We start from the raw sequence: 18,940 nt of genomic DNA on the forward strand, positions 1-18,940 counted from the left end.
ACTTGTAAGGTGCCCTTTGGTCCTCCTCTGTGATTTCCTCCAGCAGAGCTTAGCTGTCTCTGCTCTGGTCCAGGCTCAGATGAAGGAATTGCTGGGCAGAGGAGCAAATTCCTTTTGCCAAGGAATTGAGAACCTCGGCAAAAGTGGGGTTGATATGATGCATGATCAGAGAGAAAGGACAGAAGTCGGTGGGCTGGAAGGGTCAAAGGGGTCAAAGCTCAGTCATGCTGGAAGGAGAGGGGGTTGAGTCAGAGATTTTGGATGCTTAAGTTTGTGGTTCAGGAGGTGGAGAAATTTAGGACAATGACAAAGCCAGGTTGTGATGGGGGAGAGTAGAGGAGAAAGTCACTGGAGAATGTAAGGTCAAGAGACTGAGAGGCAGGGTACTGGGTGGGTCATCTGTGTGGTTAGTGAAGCCATCCAGGAGCATGTGGGCAAGAATTGGGGTCAGGGTCATGGTGTGAAGGCCACGGCGCCAGGAGCTAAAGTCTTAAGAGAGTGAGGAAGAGGGAGTGACCAGGAGTTCAGAAGATAGGAACTCCCAGTAAGGGGTGGGCACTGTGGGCTGATGGCAGGATAGAGGATGCGTGAGGGAATGACACTGAAAGCAGAAACAAGTGGCCCAGTCGGTTTTGCCCCAGTTGTCTCTATGAAGCCTGACCCAGGAGCTCTGCAAGCCAGGGCCACATCCCCCTGACTAACTTCTCCTCCCCAAGATTCCCATCAGGGAGAAAGGCATGTGGAGGCCTCCCTTCCTCCTCTCCCTCTTTTCCACCGGGGGCTTTTTTGTCCACCAAATGAACCCCTACGGGGCACTGGCTGATTGGCAGTCAATCAGGAATCTCAGGCTTGTCTCACCTCTGCTACATACCTTCTGTCTTCCTCAGGTGGGTTGTTGACCCCTTCTGTCTCGGCTTCATTGTCTGTAAAATGAGGACGCTAAAATACACACCCCTCTCAGGGCAATTGTAAGGAATAGAGGAGATAACTTAAGTAAAAACACTTTCTAATCTGCAAAGCACTGTAGGAATGTGAGTGATTTACCTGTTCAGAAGCCCCTCATATACACCCACATCTCTCCCAGGAGCCCTTCCCAAAAGATTGTGAGTCCCTGCTCCAGAGGAAGCTGTAATCTTGCCCCGGAGACAGGACAAACACACACAAAACAATTAGAGAGGAATGCACAGCTGTGTCTGATTAAGTGCTAAATTGTAAGGTGCAGACAATAAGAGCTCTGAGCTCAGACAAGGGAACAATTAGCCAGAGTTGGAAAAGGCTGGGAGGCTTCCTGGAGAAGGTGGGGTGGAAGGGGCCCAGACTGATCACTTATCCTGAGGAGAATATTTGCAAATATGCCCATTCCTTTGTGGCTGCAAAGATGTCAGTCTGACATGGGTCTACGAAAAGTTTCCAGGTCAAGCGTTTTGTCTTGGTTTCCCTGCTTCTGTTGTCAATCCTATAGCCTTGCTCCCCTCTCAGTCACAGACCTGTGCTCCACCTAGCTGGTTGGGCAGCCTGGGCTACACAAATGGATCCTATGTGCTTTGCCCTGGCCTTTCATGTTTGGGTCTCTCATGTCACCACCCATTTCCTGGTGAAACAGAGGTTGATCTTCAGCAAGTTTCCTGTGCCCTGTTTGGTGCCAGCACACACCTGGTATTTTTGCCCAGCCAGACTGTGGGCTTTTGAGCAAGGAGTCCTGGATGCCCCTCCTTCTGCCATCTGCCTCATGGCACCTGGTCAGCCTAGGGCACCTGCATGTCCATAGAACAAAAGCCCTGAGCCAGTTCCCACACCTGCCTCCTTTGCTTTTTACTGCCTTTGCCTCATTGTCCAGAAGCACCCAGCAACCTGCCATTCAGATACAGGCCCCACAGAGCTGCCCCCCGAGAGCCCAAGACCTGCAATGCCAGAGCTGACTTCCACCTCCTTTGTTATATTGAAGCCAACTCCTGCAGCCCTCTGGACACTGTTCAGAATGAGGGCCTTCCTCCTCAGTGGCTAGCCCCCATGGCCTGGTTGGTGCCTCTGCCCTGGACTTCCCTCCTCCCTTTACCACAGGCCTGGAAAAGATCCCAGCATGCCACAGAGCCAAGTGCACATGGGTAGCATCAGAAGCAAAAATCCCCAAATCTTATATATGCTGTGGACGAATGTTTCTTCAAAAGGATAGCAGTGATTGGCTAGTCTGTTAATCAGTTCCAGTTGGGGCCATGAAAACAATAGCCACCTTCTTTCAATAGCTAAAATATTAATTTCTGATGGAAAGGGTGAAATTCTTAGAATTCTAGTCCAAATCCCTTGGAACTTACAACTGAGAAAAAGAAGGCCCCAAAAGTAGTTTTCTGGAGGCCAAACACCTGAAACTAGAGATAATATCTTAAATGTTGACAATTAAGTCACATGTTAAAAATCACCTGACTCCTAAAGCAGACCCTTTCTCCCAAGGTTACTTTGACTTTGCAACAGCAGAAAAACATAAAACCTCATTATCAGATGCAGATGCTAGAAACCAATGTCATGATTCCCAGGGGATTTGTTCCATAGCCCACAGAGTCCTGATGCAGGAAAAACTCAGAATTCCCAGGTGAGTAAAGTCTAGCTTGTTCATGCCATTGTAGTGATGTATAAGGTCAGCAATTTGAAGGGGCACAAGAGTCATCTCTATTAAGGGCATCATGTTGTTTAGGGAATGGAACTCTTGTTAAAGAGAAATGCAAAATCATATTCTCAATTATTATCAAACTCCAAAATTACATTCAAGAGGAGAGGCCCATAATTGCAGCATCAAGCATGAGACAGTGCCATTAATACGATTATCAGGGCATAAGCCTATTAGAGAACTTAATGCCTCTTTGCTGGCATCATCCTTTGTAAAGCTTCCCCGGGTCTGGAAGCTCTCTCAGTTGTAAACACAATTGTTACACAACAGTAATTTCCAAGGGTCATAACAAAGATCTGCTGGCCTTTACCAAAAGTCAAAGTTGCCTGGCTAAGAAGAATAGAGAACATTTCTGAAAATGAAAACTCACCTGCCAACTCTAGTGGGAGTTATTGAGAAAGGAAATACATCTAGCCCTGAGTCCTCTCCAGCCCTGCAGCAATTCAGTCATGGGTGTACCTGTCACCTGGAGATATGCATGTGCCACCTTAAATGGACATAGGAGCTTAAATTTGGGCTGCTGCTGGTAAAAAATCATGGTATGGAAGCCAACAAACCCAGGTTCAAATCCTACTTTCAGATCAAGCCCTGTGTGTCCTCATGGGTATAGTAACACCTCTCTCAAAGCGTTTCCAGGAAGGGAAATTAAGTCACTTATGACCAAGTGCCTGCAGACACTTTGTACTTAATAACTGTTTGTTTCTCCCTTGGTCTTGGCAGTGAGACCAAGTCCTCACCAGGACGAAGTTCAGGTAGTATCTTGGCATAGAATCCTGGGGATTATCAATCTTTGTCCTGGGAGCCCATAGGAGAAATTACTGTCTGTCTTCACTCCAAAAAGTTCAGACATCATCAATCATTATCACCATGTAGAATGGAGAGATCAATTGGCTGTCCCTGAAAGGAGCCACCTGATTTGTCTTTAGGAATCAGTGACTTATGAAGCTCATGTGGCAAATTGTCTCACAGTAAAACCACCACCAGGAGGGGCAGGGCCTCCTCCTTAAACATGACAGAGAAATCTGAGAGCAATGGACCCCATGGATAGTCTTAAAAGGGAAGCAGGCTACATGTAACAATGTGGGTGAATCTCAAAACCACATCTTTCATGTTGAATGAAAGAATTCATACACCAAAGAATATATATGACGTTCAAGAAGACATGAAAACTAATCTATGGTGGTAGAAATCAGAACACTAGTTGCCTTGGAGATGAGGAGAGAATTAACTGGAAAGAGGCTTGAAGGAACTTTCTGAGATGAGAGAAATGTTCCATCTGTTGACTGGAATGATGATTTCATGGGAGCATACCACTGTCAAAACTCATCACACTGAACACTTTGCATTTGTGAATTTTATTGGTTATAAATTAGACCTCAACTAGCAAAACAAAACAAAAAGGGCAGCAGCAGTGTTTAGGCAGAGGGGAGTACAGGCAAGTGAGAGAAAGAAGAGGGCTCCCCACCATCAGTCCCACTACGGTGCTGGGCAATTTCTCCAGCACCAAACTCTGGGGAAGCTATGAACTGACTTGTCAAAATAAACTACGGAGAGGATGCACTTTTCTAAAAATGAATACCCTATTCTGGGCCAAACATTAGGTTCAAGCCCTTATTCCTCTACAATTTGAAAACCTTTCCGTCACCATTTCCTTCTTTTCTCATCTAAAGCCATCCCAGAACGTGGTTTTCTAGAATCAGCCTCCTTTAGAAGTCACCCTCCCTCCACCCCCAGCTGCACATGCACATTATTGCATAACATTAACTCTATAAACTCCATGCCCATAATGCCATAGAAGAAGGAAACAGAGTTTAATTGATCAACAAAAGTCAAATTAATGATCATCAGAAGTCAGAAAAAAGAGAGTTTGGGTCATCAAGAAACTTCCAAGAGAAAGAATCCTGACAAACATTTCAAAAAGCAGAGGCCCCCAAAAGGTGGGAAAATGGAATGGGCAGTTGGAACCGGAACAAAACTCACAGATTGTAGAGCCAACTCCATCATCAAGTCCTTGTGTGACAAATCCCTAGTGTGATGTCAAAGGGGATTTATCGCAGATGACAAAAAGATCATAAGCAGGGTGGCTTCTGCTTCAGTTTGATTTCTCTGCTGTTCTCTTGGCTCTACCTTCTTCCCAGCTCTGTTCCTTTCTAAAAGCATCTCATTCAGATAGAAAAGGGTCTCTTCTTCCCCTTGTCTCTTTTTATGATTCAGGAAAATTTTCCTATGAGATTCCCCTTTGCAACACATTTGCTGGGATGGAGTCACATGACCCTTCCTAAGCCAATCACTGGCTAAGTCAATGGAACCACCTTGACTAGTTTAGACTAATTAAGGTTTACTCCTGAATCTTCACATGAAGAAGGTATGGACCCCAAAACACAGTGCTACCAGCCAGGACAAAGGGGGTGTTACAGGTAGGGTTTCCCTGGCCCTGCGTGTAGGAAGTTTATTGGGGAGTACTCTCAGCATCAACACCTGAAAGAAGTGAAGTAAGCAGGAGTGGACAAAGGGAGAAGTTGAGCTGCAATGAAATCACAGTAAAAACCTTAGCTGATCTTTCAGGGAGCTCTGGTGCTGGGCTGGCTCAGAGTTGTCCCAAATTGAGGTGAGAGAGCTAGGTCTTTTTACTCCTGTATCAATCAGACATTAGATGTGGGCTGCCCCTGGGAAGGGAGCATTACCTGGGGCAAGGCGGCTCTTTTCGGCTGAGGAAAAATCTCAGAGAGGGACTCAGCTGATGACTGCGGCTGTCAACCTTCCCAGGAGATGGGGAAATGAGTGCTTCAGTCTTGGAGGGGGGATCTGGGTGGCTCAACATGTCATCCACTGTAGGAGTGATGGATGTTGCATGGGCAATCCCTCAGATCTCCTAGAAACCAACTAGGAGTCCACACTCATGTCTAGAGAAAGCATTATATGTCAGCCTTTACCGGAACCATCTCTGGAACCCAATTACCTCATTACCCTTCCACTTCCTTAGGAAGAGATGACAGGAGAGCCTCCAAGTGTCAGCTACCATCCTGGCTTTTAAAAGTGGGACAGCTGGGAGATGGCTATGTGGACTGAGTTTGGGTGGGACCCAAACCCTCAGACTTAAGAAACGTGATGCCCACAAGAATGAAAATCCACAGGAACAGTCTTGAACAAGCCAGGAGCCTGCTAAGCTCTGGCATCTGCTGAACTTCCCAAATTACACACATTAAGCTGTTCAGTTCCACATTTCTATAGTGTGCTTCCTGCCAAGCTTCCTAGCACAGTCTACACAATGGGAAAATCAAAACGAGCAGTTAGACCAATTACGGATACGACAGGTCAAACAAATAAGCCTTTATCTAGGACTTAAGCAGACACAGTCAACAAGGGTCTAATCCAAAAATTGAGATTTGGACAAAGAAAGGCTTTATAAAACAAAAAGGGGGGGTGGGGTGGGAGTAGAGATATTTGCATGAATTTTTTCTCTGTCTCACTGAAAATACTAAAATAACATTTTATCCAGCCTCTCCATGCTGCCCTGTCCCCCCACCCCTAGCCTCTTGAACATTCTCTAGGTCTGTTACTAATCAGGCTGTAGAGCCAACTCACAGAGAAGTGTTAAGCTAGGGTATGAAAACAGTTGTCATTGAAAGAGCTGGATAGTTTACTTTGTTAATTGTTATGTATCTAGTTGAATGCCCAAGAATTAAAGCTATACACAGGAGTGTTTGTGTGTGTATTCAGGAAGTACAGAGACTATGTGTTACAGAAACCCCAAGCATTTCAGCTAAGTGAGAAATTCTAGGTAGAGTAAGGGACTTGAATCTAATAATGCCATTGTTGTAGTCAGAAGCCAGATACGATAGGACTTTATTATCTTATTATTACTTTTAACAAGAAAAACTGTTTACAAGTTTCTGGTCACTCTCATTCCAGCAGGAGAGACCTCAAGTCTTGTGGATACTCATTGTTCTGTGGAAAGGGAAATGCAGAGAAGTTTTTGTTATCCTTTTTCCCCCTCTGGACTAACAAAGGCCACGCCTCTTCATACAGGTCCATAATCTCTGCAATTCTGAAGTCCATAAGTCTCTGGAAAATGAAAACTTTTTTTCATAGTGGCACTATAACTAACTTGGTTATTTTGGCAGTAAAACCTGATTGGAATTTATGGGGGGGTAGTTATAGTTTTCATTTATCCCATATTTCACTATAAATATGTTAATGTGTTTGATCACAGGTGCTGCTCCAGGCATATTAATATATCTGAATGAAGATATATATTTCAGGGAATTATCAGCATATAGATGGTATCTGAAGTCATGGGAATGGTTGACATGGTCCAGGGAATGAAAAGAGACTGAGAAGAGAAGAGGGCCGAGGACCAAATTTAGTGAATGGGCCTGAGGGAGGATCAGAAAGCCAGGAAGAAGTGAGAGAGGAAATGGAATCAGCTCTTTTGCCCTTTTTTTTAATCCATTTCTGTTTCCCTCAAACTTTAAAAACTTAATTACAGATGTGAGATTACTAGGCAATAGTTAACCTAACCCCTGTAGCTTGTGCCCCATGCTTCACTAATTGGATAGCTTTTGCAAGTCCCTGATCACACAATGCCTGGCTTAACATGTAGATTCTTTTCTTAAATTAAAGAAGTAGAAATGAACAATAAGTAATTAATGGATGACTAGATCTTTTCCCCAGCTTCCCCTTCGGTAATCCTGCGAGCCAAGTGTGTGAACAAGATAGCATCTAAAGAAAGATCACAAGGAGTCAGCAAGTCTGCACCCGGTGAAAGATGACGAAGACAGTGACCCCCTCCCCAAATGATTAAGTGAGACTAGCTTCCCTTTTTTCCCTTTAAAAACTTTCATGGCCAAGCAGAATCTTGAGAGTTGGTTCTGGGTCATGAGTCCGCCTTCTCCATAGGTTGCCAGCCTCCTGAATAAACCATCTTTCCTTTTCCAACCAACACTCTTCTCTTGAGTATTGGCTTTTGAGCAGCCAGCAGCCGCACCTGCGTTCAGTAACAGAAGGTGGAAAACAGGGTGTGGAGATGCAGCAGCCCAGGGAAGAGAAGGTTTCAGCGTGACAGATGGTTATCAGTGTTGGCTGCATGGAAGTCAGTGGAGGACCAGAAGGTAGCAAGGGGGTTTGCAGCCTTAGAGGTCTTGTCTCCTAGGAGGCTAAGAACACATCCTAAACGTATTTTATGTTTTTAAGAGTGCTGAATTCTGCTTTGTTTATTGTAGGTGCACATTAAAGACTTGTTAATTAATTGAATGTATCAATTAAAGCCCTTGATCAGAGGGGCAAACCTGCTTTTGTGAGGTCTCATTTGGGATAAAAGGCTGGGAACACAACAGAAAGAGCATAGAGAAAGAGAATGGAAATGACTAAGAAGTGAGATGAGTTTGCTCACTGACATGAAGAGCTGGAAAGGAGAACATTTCGCTCCTTACTACATGGAAGAGCGGTGGGGCTGGGTAGCAGGAAACAGTAAAATTGGTAGGTCTTTGAAATGAAAGGAGTGAGAACCATGGTGGAAAGAGAAAGTAGATTAACCAAATAAACGTTTATTCTTAAACTATGGGTCAGGGCAATTTATAGAACCTTAGCGATAACCAAATCAACTATTATTTTACAAATGATAAACACTCAGAGAGGCTGAGAGACTCTCTTAAGGAAATAGCTAGTTACCCGCAAAGCCTGGATTCAAACTGAGGGCTCAGCCCCAGTCCAGTGCTAATTCCACTATAAACATAAAATCTCACCTCTGGGCCCCTCTTTCCATTTCCTGCCTGTCTTCCCACACTTTTACTAGTAAAAATCTGGGTAAAATGAACATCTGGGCAGCTATGATCATCTGCATAAAATCACAGGCACTGGGGCTAAAGCACTCTCAATGGGCAACAGGTACCATGATGGATTCAAAGGCCAGAGATGGAGGGATTTACTCATCTGCCTCTTCCAGAAAACTCTGGGAGGGAAGAGCCAAGCATGGCTTCAGAAATTCACCCTGGAAAATCATTTTTTAAATGTATTGGGTGTGTAGAAGAGTTTATTCTCTTTTCCAAATGGTATTTATTACTTTCATAATCAGAAAACATTCATTAAAAAAAAAACAACTTTTTTTTAAATGAGAGAGTAGGCAGTGGGGAGAAAGAGTTAGGGTGAAACAGACTTTTTGCCAGTGTGACCAGCAACCTCTTAGAATCAGGTTGTGCCAGATGAAAACCAGGCAAGGCTCAAGGGAAACCAATTTTACTTTCCTTTCCCTCTTTTTCTCTTCTGGTTTGGTTTGTAAGGTGAACTGTTGTGCAAGTCAGCAACTTGCATAGGGAAGACTATGAATGTATTTTCTTGACTTGGTGAGATAGGAGATCAGTTAAAGGGGGGAAAGGGAAAGAAAATGGACACTGGAGAATGGGAGAAGCTGTGACTTTGGGGGAACCAGTTCAGTGAAATACTATGTGAATGTCTGTTATAAGCAAGACCGAGGAGGATGAAACATGGTCCTTGCCCTTAAAACGTGTGACTGTTTACTGCTCTGTCCTTCAACCACCAGCACTGACAGTACCTGATGGGCAAAAGGGGTTCAATCAACACCCCCTGAATGAAAGAATCAGATGTCCACTCATGAAAAGATGCAGCACATCCTTTTAGGTAGAAAAAAAAAAATCCCATAACATTTTCCTTGACTTTTTTGGATCCACCAGTCCCAACAGGTACCCTCTCCTTCAAGATGTCAGGAAAACCAGGCCTCAGGGTACTGATGGGCCAACATTTCTCTTCTCTTGGAATTCAACACTGCCTGGCTGGCCATTAATTTTGCCAGCTGCCCCTCAGAGTCACAGATATTGGGAGAAGACCCAGACCTTAGCAGAGTCTGTTCCAAGACTGCCAAGTCCTCATGTCTAAGGTCAAACATGCCATTCTGTCCCTAAGGAAACCCCAGAGACAGTTTCTCCCCATTTAGTGGCAAGATCCAGGCTTGGCTGATGTACTATGATATTGGGGTCTAAAAGCTATTCTTATTTTGCTTCCAAAAGTCACTTTTGGATGCCAGAAAGGGAAGTTTTAACCTCTAAAGCCTGGAACACAACATTCCAAAACAGCTGGAAAGGCCTTGGAAACTTCTCAGATGAAGTTAATTAAAACCTTCCTCTGCCCCAAGGGTCAGATCCTGCTGTTCATGGATAACTCTCAAGTTGTTGTCTAGCTTAATCTCCGGATAAGCAGGTCTCCCAAGGACTTGAGAGTTTGGTCTGGAAAGCTGTGTCCTGCAGAACAGGCCAGCTGTTCCTGCAAGGAGAACAGTTGTTTTCTGCCTCAGAGATTCTAGGCCAGAAATGTAAGGAGAGCCCACAGACGTTTCTGCTAGCAGCTTTTACTATGGTTCATACCCCCATTTTTCAGCCAAAGGAATTCTACTCCTCGAATCCACCCAGGAAGAAAACACCTCCATGATACATAGCTTTGAAGTCCTATGCTTATCATCAGAAAGGCCAACTTCGCTCTGGGAAGAATCGATGGTGTCAGTCTCTCTGCACAATGTCAATAACTTGTATCACTGAAACGAAATAAGAGGGTTACCATAGCAGGAAGGCAGTGCCTCACTTGCTCTCCTGCTAATGTGAGACACTCCTTAGTGCAAGGATCTGAGCCTAGCCCTGGCTTGGCCACACACAGCTGGGAGGCATTTCAGGAGAAAGGGAGCCATTGTTCCCAATAGGATGCATGCTCTGCCAGCATGTCTCTTCATCAGCCAAACACAGGTCATCTTCTCTGTCTGTGGATCAGCAAAGTCCTTCTCAACAAATGTCAAATGTCTTTGTGTGTTAAAAGATCCCCAAGAACGGATGTGGTTGAGGTATCCAATTGTAACTTAAGGGTTATTTGCCCAGTCTGATTCAGTAAATATTGACTAAGTGGCTGACTTAAAAGAAACAATGTCTTTGCTACTGGAAAACCAATGTAAGACCAGGTCCCTGACCTCTGACCTCCAGGAGCTTATCGTGTGGTAGTAAGGGGCCCTGAGCATGTCAGCTGTGGGCTCTGCCACACCCAATGTCTCCTACAAAGGGGGATCCTCCCTTATCCAGAGCCCCCTGCTCAGAGAAATAGCACCAAGCTGTTCTATGTCCAGGAATGGCCACTGATTGTCCAGGACCAGGGGCCTACCCCGCATGCCACCCCCAATAGGAAATGTAGTGGCCTTGAGTGGACTGGCATGGAAAAATGGCAAAACCTATGGGAGCTGGGTATATGTGGAGGAAGCAGAGCGCATATGCTTAGGTAGAAGCTGGGTCCTTAAAGGCCATGCCCTGGAGTGAAGAGCCTTTGACTTGGCTTTACCACTGTTCCTGCCTTTCCTAATGTCCAACTGTTTTCTTTTTTCTGGGCTCCTCTGTGTATGTAGCTTTCATGCCTTAGCACACACACCTACACATACACACCCCCATTGCCACCACTACTTATAGTAACAAGAGAAATTCTATTCCTGACCAAGAGGGAAGAGGAGTAAGAGAAGTCATGCGATCACCATGCTAGGAGGTGGAGGGCTTGTGTGATCTTAAACCTTCAGTCGAGCTGTAGTTTGAGCCTCACCCAGCTGACACAGCCACAGGGATTGTAAGCTCCAGGAGGGCTGCCTTGTTTGCTGCTGTATCTCCTGGCACAGTGCCTGCACAGTTGGTGATCAGTAATGCTGGCTGAATGAATGACTGAATAGACTGGGAACCAGAGAGGTTAATGGAGGTTTAGCATTGGCTGTCTTTCGTGTGTCACAATCTCTCGCCCCGATGCTCCATGCCTGGGAGGCTCACCTACACTGACTACATTCAAAGGCTTCCTTATCCCCTGACTTCCAGTGGGGTTCAGCTAAATGGGGAACCCTAGCCAGAGATCAGAGACAAGGAGGCAAGTGATACCAGGGTATACATGCCCCCATGAAGACTACATTCTTACAAGGAGGCCCCCTCCATACTACCCCTCTGCCTCCCAATTCTCTCACTTCTTCAGGCCTTAGACATATAATGACTCCCAATCCAATGTTACCTGCCCAAGAAAACATCAATCCTTTATGGTTCCCCCACCAACTCTTGTAAATAATGCCTTTATTAAATGCTCCTCAAAGCACACAGTTTGAATGTAGCATCTGTTTCCTGCTGAGACCGCAAATGACAGAGGTTCCAAAAATCAAGTGTATATGCTTTTTGCTATCTGGTTTTCTCCATGTTCTAGTACATTCTGCTCAGCTCTATCAGCAAACACTCATTGCTTCACAGAGGCAAGCTGGTTGGGAGGGTATTTGCCCAAACTGGACCAGTTTGAGGTGAGGGGGTGGGTGGCAGAAGGGAAGCAACAGAGTGTCCTGCCTCAATGCTAATAATAAATATACTGCATACACAGTGAGGAAGACACCTAATTTGGTTCCTACCTTCCCAGCATGAAGTTAGGGTCAGACCTCCCATTCAGGAAGAAAGTTTTCCTTCTCTGATAAAATTAGTTTCTTTAGCTAAAAATTCTTTTTTTGAGTTATGTTTTATTGTACAACCACAAAATAATAATCAAAAAGGTTCTTTTGGTAAGAAGGCCATTGCTCTGCTCTAACCACACATTTAATTTACCCAAATTAATGCAGCAGAAGTTGAGTGGGGGTGGAATCTTCTTTTCTATGTCATTTATGTCTTTTTAATATTGATAAGCTCTCAAAAAGCAAGAGTTACTAAGCATATCAAGCTGTGCTCTTCCTTCAGCCTTTAGTGTGGAGTTAGGGAGAGTGGGTGGAAGCAGTAGGGATATTTTATTTTTATGGTAATTTATCCTCTCTGAACATACTAATAGGGAAAAGTACATTTTAAATTTTCTGAAAAGGAGATTAAAAGGGTCTCAAGTGATCTGAAGCTTTCTCTCGCCTCTAAAAAAAATCTTTCCACAGCTCTCTGGTGCATATTATCTTGTCAACTTGGGATCTACTATTAATGCAGGTTTCCCACCAGGCAGATTCAACAGCAGTCTAAGATAGAAATGCCTGATTTCCTACCTAAGACTCAAATGGAAAAACACAGCATCTGAATTTACTTGTTCTGTTTTTTTTTCCCTCCCCCTCACCCCTTTTAAAAAAGGACTGGTTTCTTCAGTTCTCAGCCTTTTGGCAGCAGCCATTTAAAAGAAAGAATCACACAGTAATTATTAATTTTGCATGGGATCAACTCTGGCCTCAGCTTTCATCTGAGATGCAGTTACATGAAAAACAGACTGCGTTAATTTCATCCCCTCTGGGGTTGCTTGGCAACAAGGCCTTGTTCCATATCATCTTTTATTCTTGGCCCAGAGTGATCTCTTTGGGGCATTGCTCATGCTAAGGCAATCATCATCCTGTTGCTGTCCCTTCTGAATGTGTCCCTATGGTCCTGATGGCACAGGGGGTTCGTGGCTTTGCTCCAGTCATACTGGCTGGGGTCTGTAAAAGCTCTGAGCTTGTCAGCACAGAGAATGAACTATGCTTGGGGAATTGGGGATTTAAACAATAGAGGTTAGACAGGAAAGAGAGTGAGGAAGCATGAGCTATGTCTAAAGCGATGCTGGAGGACGGTGGGGCAGAGATGGCGTAAATACTAATGGGATAAATACCGAAGTCTTTTTTTTTTAAAATATTTATTTATTTACTTTTGGCTGCGTTGGGTCTTTGTTGCTGCGCGCGGGCTTTCTCTAGTTGTGGTGAGTGGGGGCTACTCTTCGCTGCCGTGAGAGGGCTTCTCATTGTGGTGGCTTCTCTTGTTGCAGAGCACCGGCTCTAGACGAGTGGGCTTCAGTAGTTGTGGCACGTGGACTCAGTAGTTGTGGCACATGGGCTTGGTTGCTCCACGGCATGTGGGATCTTCCTGGACCAGGGCTTGAACCCATGTCCCCTGCATTGGCAGGCGGATTCTTAACCACTGCGCCATGAGGGAAGTCCCTCAAGTCTTTTTTAAATTTAAAAAAAAAAAAAAGCATTACTATGTTCTGGCTGGGAAATCTTTCTAAGCTCTATTGTCAAATGATAAATGTGAGGTCCAGAACAGTTTTTTGGGTGGGAAAGAGAAGAAGGGGAGGTATAAAAATATTTTGTTTATTTTTGCATAAAGAAAAATATATGGATGGGCATTCCCTGGTGGCCGAGTGGTTGGAACTCCACGCTTTCACTGCTGAGGGCCTGGGTTCAATCCCTGATGGGGGAACTAAGATCCAACAAGCTGCATGGTGCAGCCAGAAAAAACCAGATGATTACGAGTGTTTGTAAGGGGAGAGAATGATGAGGTAGAAGGGCGGAGGCGAAAACAAGAGTTTTCACCTGTGTACCTCTTTATATTGTTTTGCTTTATAAACTAAAATAATGTTACTTAGTCCAAAAAAAATTTTTTTAATAAATATTAAAAAGTGTTAGCGGGCTTCCCTGGTGGCGCAGTGGTTGAGAGTCCGCCTGCCGATGCAGGGGACACAGGTTCGTGCCCCGGTTAGGGAAGGTCCCACATGCCGCGGAGCGGCTGGGCCCGAGAGCCATGGCCGCTGAGCCTGCGCGACCGGAGCCTGTTCTCCGCAATGGGAGAGGCCACAGCAGTGAGAGGCCCGCGTACCGTAAAAAAAAAAAAAAAAAAAAAAAAAAAGTGTTAGCAATTCAGTGCAAGCTGTTAACGTTTGGGAGAGTTGGGAAAGTTGGGTGAAGAGTATTCGGAGTTCTTTGTACTATTTTTGCAACTTTCTGGTAAGTCTGGAATTATTTCAAAATTAAACTTAAAAGAAATTTTAAAAAATATTAGCAACTCCAACGAATTTTCTAGCCTTTCCTTCCTGTTCAAACATCATTCTTGCTATCCTTCAGAGGCAGTCAATCTGCATATATTGAACATTCTGAGTGACTTGGTAGGAGATGGGGATATCTTTGAGCATTTGAGCTGCAGAGAAGAGACCTCAGCTAGGAACATTAGCCTTAATCAGAGTGTGGTTCCATCCCTGTCCCAAATGGCTTTAGCTGTGGTCCCTAAAAATCTCAGAAATCTCAACCTCCTTAGGGACTGGTCTCTCTGAGTATGGAACTCCCATGATGAAAGCATCACTCTTCAATTCATGGAAGCCCTCAATTGTGCCTTCATGGCTTCCCTGGACATCCTTCAGTATTTTTTCCTCTCTGCAGCCATCTCCTCATCTTTCAAATCACTCTGTATCTATCTTTCTCCACTAGACTGAGCTCCTTGAGGGTATGTGCAATGACTGAGCCATCACTACACACAGCTCCCCTGGCATAGCATAAGTACATACTTTTTAAAATGTTTTTATTTAAAATAAAAACTTGAAATAATTATAGATTCACATGAAGTTGCAAAAGAATATAAAGAGAAGCTATAAATGCCTATATTTAAAAAGAAAGAAAAATCTTAAATCAATAACCTAACTTTTCACCTGAAGTAGGAAAAGAAGAGCAAACTAGAACCAAAGCAAGTAAAGGAAGGGAGGAAAAAAAGATTAGAAAGGAAATAAATGAAATAGAGACTAGAAAAACAATAGAGAAAATCAATAAAACCAAAAGTTGTTTCTTTGTAAAGATCAACAAAATTGACAAGCTTTTAGCTAGACTGAAAAAGATAAAAGGAGAAAAGACTCAAATGAGTAAAATCAGCAATGAAAGAGAGAACATGACTATCAACCTTAAAATAAAAAGGGCTATAGGGAAAACTATGAATAATTATATGCCAACAAATTAGATAACAGAGATGAAACAGACAAATTCCTGGAAAGGCAAAAGCTACTAAAACTGAGTCCATAAGAAATAGAAAATCGAAACCACGATAAGATATCACTTTACACCCACTTCTATGGCAATAATCAAAAAGACAGACAGGGCTTCCCTGGTGGCGCAGTGGTTGAGAATCCACCTGCCAGTGCAGGTGACACGGGTTCGGGCCCTAGTCTGGGAAGATCCCACGTGCCGCAGAGTGCTGTGCCCGTGCGCCACAGCTACTGGGGCTGCGATCAGGAGCCCACGAGCCATGACTGCCGAGCCCGTGTGCCACAACTGCTGAGGCCCATGTGCCTGGAGCCTGTGCTCCACAACAGGAGAGACCACCGCAGTGAGAGGCCTGCACACTGCGGCGAGGGGTGGCCCCTACTGGCCACAACCAGATAAGAGCCCGTGAGCAGAAGCAAAGACCCAACGCAGCCAAAAATAAAATAAAATAAATAAATTAAAAAAAAAAGACAGGGACTTCCCTGGCAGTCCAGTGGTTGAGACTTCGACTTCCAATGCAGGGGTCGTGGGTTCGATCCCTTGGTCGGGGGGCTGGGATCCCACATGCCTCCCGGCTAAAACCCAAAAAACCAGAAGGTAGGACAGAAGCAATATTGTAACATTCAATGAAGACTTTAAAAATGATGCACATCAAAAAAATTTCAAAAAAAAAAAAAGACAGACAATAACATGTGTTAGTGAGGATGTGGAGAAATTGGAACTTTCATACACTGATGGTGGGAATGTAAAATGGCACAGCATCTTGGAAAGCATCTTGGAAAACTGTTTCAGTCCTTCAAAAAATTAAACATAGAGTTACCACATGGCCCCAAAATTCCGCTTGTAGGTATGTCCCCAAGAAAATTGAAAACCCACTTTCAAACCTTTGCACATAAATATTCTTAGCAGCATTATTCATAACAGTCAAAAAGTAGAAACAATCTAGATGTCTATCAATTACGAATGAATAAACAAAATGTGGCATATCTATATCATGGAATAATATTCAACCACAGAAAGGCACAAAGTACTGATACATGCTACAAGTTGCATGAATCTTGAAAACATGCTAGATGAAAAAAGCCAGACACAAAAGAACACATATTGTATGATTCCACTTATATGAAATATCAAGAATAGGCAAATCCACAGATACAGAAAGTAGGTTAACAGTTTCTAGAGGAAGGGGGAGGGGAGAATGGGGAGCGACTACTAATGCATACAGGGTTTCTTCTGGAGGGATGAAAATGTTCTGGAATTAATGGTGATAGCTGCATAACTGTGAATATACTAAAAATGACAGAATTATAAGCTTTAAAGCGTGAATTTTATGGCATAAAAATTATATGTCAATTTTTTAAAAAGAATGAGTAAAAGCAATAGCTAATGCCTTTAAAAATGTAATGAGAGATTCCATTTACCCTTTACTCATTTACTCTTTACTCATTTACCCCAATGGTAACATCTTGCATAACCATAGTACCATATTACAACCAGGCAGATGACTTTAGTACAATCCACAAAGCTTATTCCAATTTCACCAGCTTTACATGCCCTTGTGTGTATGTGTGTGCATGTGTGTGCATGTAGTTCTATGCAATTTTATCACGTGTATGTTCATGTAACCACCACCACAGTCAAGACACAGAATTGTTTCATCATCAAAAGGATCCTTCCTGCTTTGTTTGTACTCATGCCCTCCTTCTCTATCTCTAACCCCTAGCAAACACTAATCTATTCTTATCTCTGTAATTTTGTTATTTAAAATTTTTAATATAAATTGCTATACGTCAAAGTGTTATACAAATGTAATATTTTGTGTTTGACTTTTTTCACTCAACATAATTTGAGATCCATCCAAGTTGTTGTGTGTATCAATAGTTCACTCCTTTTATTTATTTTTAAATTTTTTGGTAATGCAGTATTTTACTTATTCTATTCATAATAACTAATATTTAAGAACATTTACATTATTAATAGAACTTAATCTAAAAGAAGTTCAACTTACTTCTTTTTAACATCTGAATACTGGGTATTAATAAGAGAAGAGGTAAGATAATTGTGGTCAAAATTACTATTTCAAAAACATAAATGCTTTGTGTTACTAAGTCTACATATAACTCAGTTTGGGGTATAAAGTTCTTTGGCTGCAAGAAAGAACACTTGATTTACTTCACCAAGAGGAATATCTGGGATGACTTCTCTCGGTATTTCTTCTGTTGATTTTTAGCATAGTTATCTGTGACTGTATGAACTCCAAATAAGAGTACATAGCTGGTTATTGTAGCCACTTACTATAGAAATAGGAGATGGACAGAAAAAAAAAGAAATAGGAGGTGGACAGATAATGTAACTGTCCAATATTTTTGAGGCCAAAAGCTTAAGCCTGAGGAGTTAAGCCAAGATTCAGGAATAAAGACCCACAGGAGATGGAGTGTGAAGCCAAACTGGGAGCTTAAGAACAAAGGCATAAATCGCTTTTTCTGGCAATGATGATGGTGAATTTTCCACCATTTTCCCAATGGCTTTAGACAGTCTCAGAACTGAGCCCTCTGCACAAACAAGCACAGCAGAGGGAGATGGGTAGAGAGGAAAAATTGAAGGAAAGACCAAGGGGCGATGGTGCCCCCAGCCTGGGCACAGGTGCAGTGGGACCCCCTTCAGGCGGCACAGGGACCACGCCCATTCCTTTTATTTCAAAATAATTTTTTTTTAGAACAGTTTTATTTTTCTTTTTTATCTTATTTTTTTAAACATCTTAATTGCAGTATAATTGCTTTACAATGTTGTGTTAGTTTCTGCTGTATAACAAAGTGAATCAGCTATATGTATACATATATGCCCATATCCCCTTCCTCTTGCATCTCCCTCCCACCCTCCCTATCCCACCCCTCTAGGTGGTCACAAAGCACCGAACTGATCTCCCTGTGCTATGTGGCTGCTTCCCACTAGCTATTTTACATTTGGTAGTATATATAAGTCCATGCCACTCTCTCACTTTGTCCCAGCTTACCCTTTCCCCTCCCCGTGTCCTCAAGTCCATTCTCTATGTCTGCGTCTTTATTCCTGTCCTGCCCCTAGGTTCTTAGAACAGTTTTAGATTTACAGAATTATTGTAAAGATAGTACAGAAAGTTCTCATATACTCCACATCCTGTTTCCCTTATCATTAGCATTTCACAATTAATGGGTCAATCTTGATACATTCTTGTTAACTAAAGCTACTACTTGAGATTTCCTCAGTTTTCCCTTAATGTCTTTTTTCTGCATCAAGATCCCATCCAGGATACAATACTACATTCGCAGTTATATCTCCTTAGCTCCTCTTGGCTGTGACTGTTTCTTGGACTTTTCTTGGTGTTTTTTTTTGGTGTTTTTTTTTTATGACCCTTAAGAGTTTTGAGGGGTCCTGGTCTAATATTTTGTAGAATATCTGTCAGTTGTGATTTGTCTGACGTTTTTCTCACGGTTAGACTGGGGTAATGTGTTTTGGGGAGGACGACCACAGAGGTAAAGTGCCATCCTCATCACATCATATCA

General features: G+C 43.2%; 1 protein-coding gene and 1 pseudogene across 1 annotated transcript in view; both read right to left on the minus strand.

Annotated features, from left to right (window-relative positions):
- Positions 1 to 18,940, minus strand: part of B3GNT2 (UDP-GlcNAc:betaGal beta-1,3-N-acetylglucosaminyltransferase 2) — an 84,178-nt gene that overhangs the window by 34,751 nt on the left and 30,487 nt on the right. The gene's annotated exons all lie outside the window — the stretch shown is intronic.
- Positions 10,212 to 18,250, minus strand: LOC141276331 (phosphatidylinositol N-acetylglucosaminyltransferase subunit P pseudogene; annotated as a pseudogene).

This window comes from Tursiops truncatus, chromosome 14, assembly GCF_011762595.2.
Source record: "Tursiops truncatus isolate mTurTru1 chromosome 14, mTurTru1.mat.Y, whole genome shotgun sequence".
Lineage (NCBI taxonomy): Eukaryota > Metazoa > Chordata > Mammalia > Artiodactyla > Delphinidae > Tursiops > Tursiops truncatus.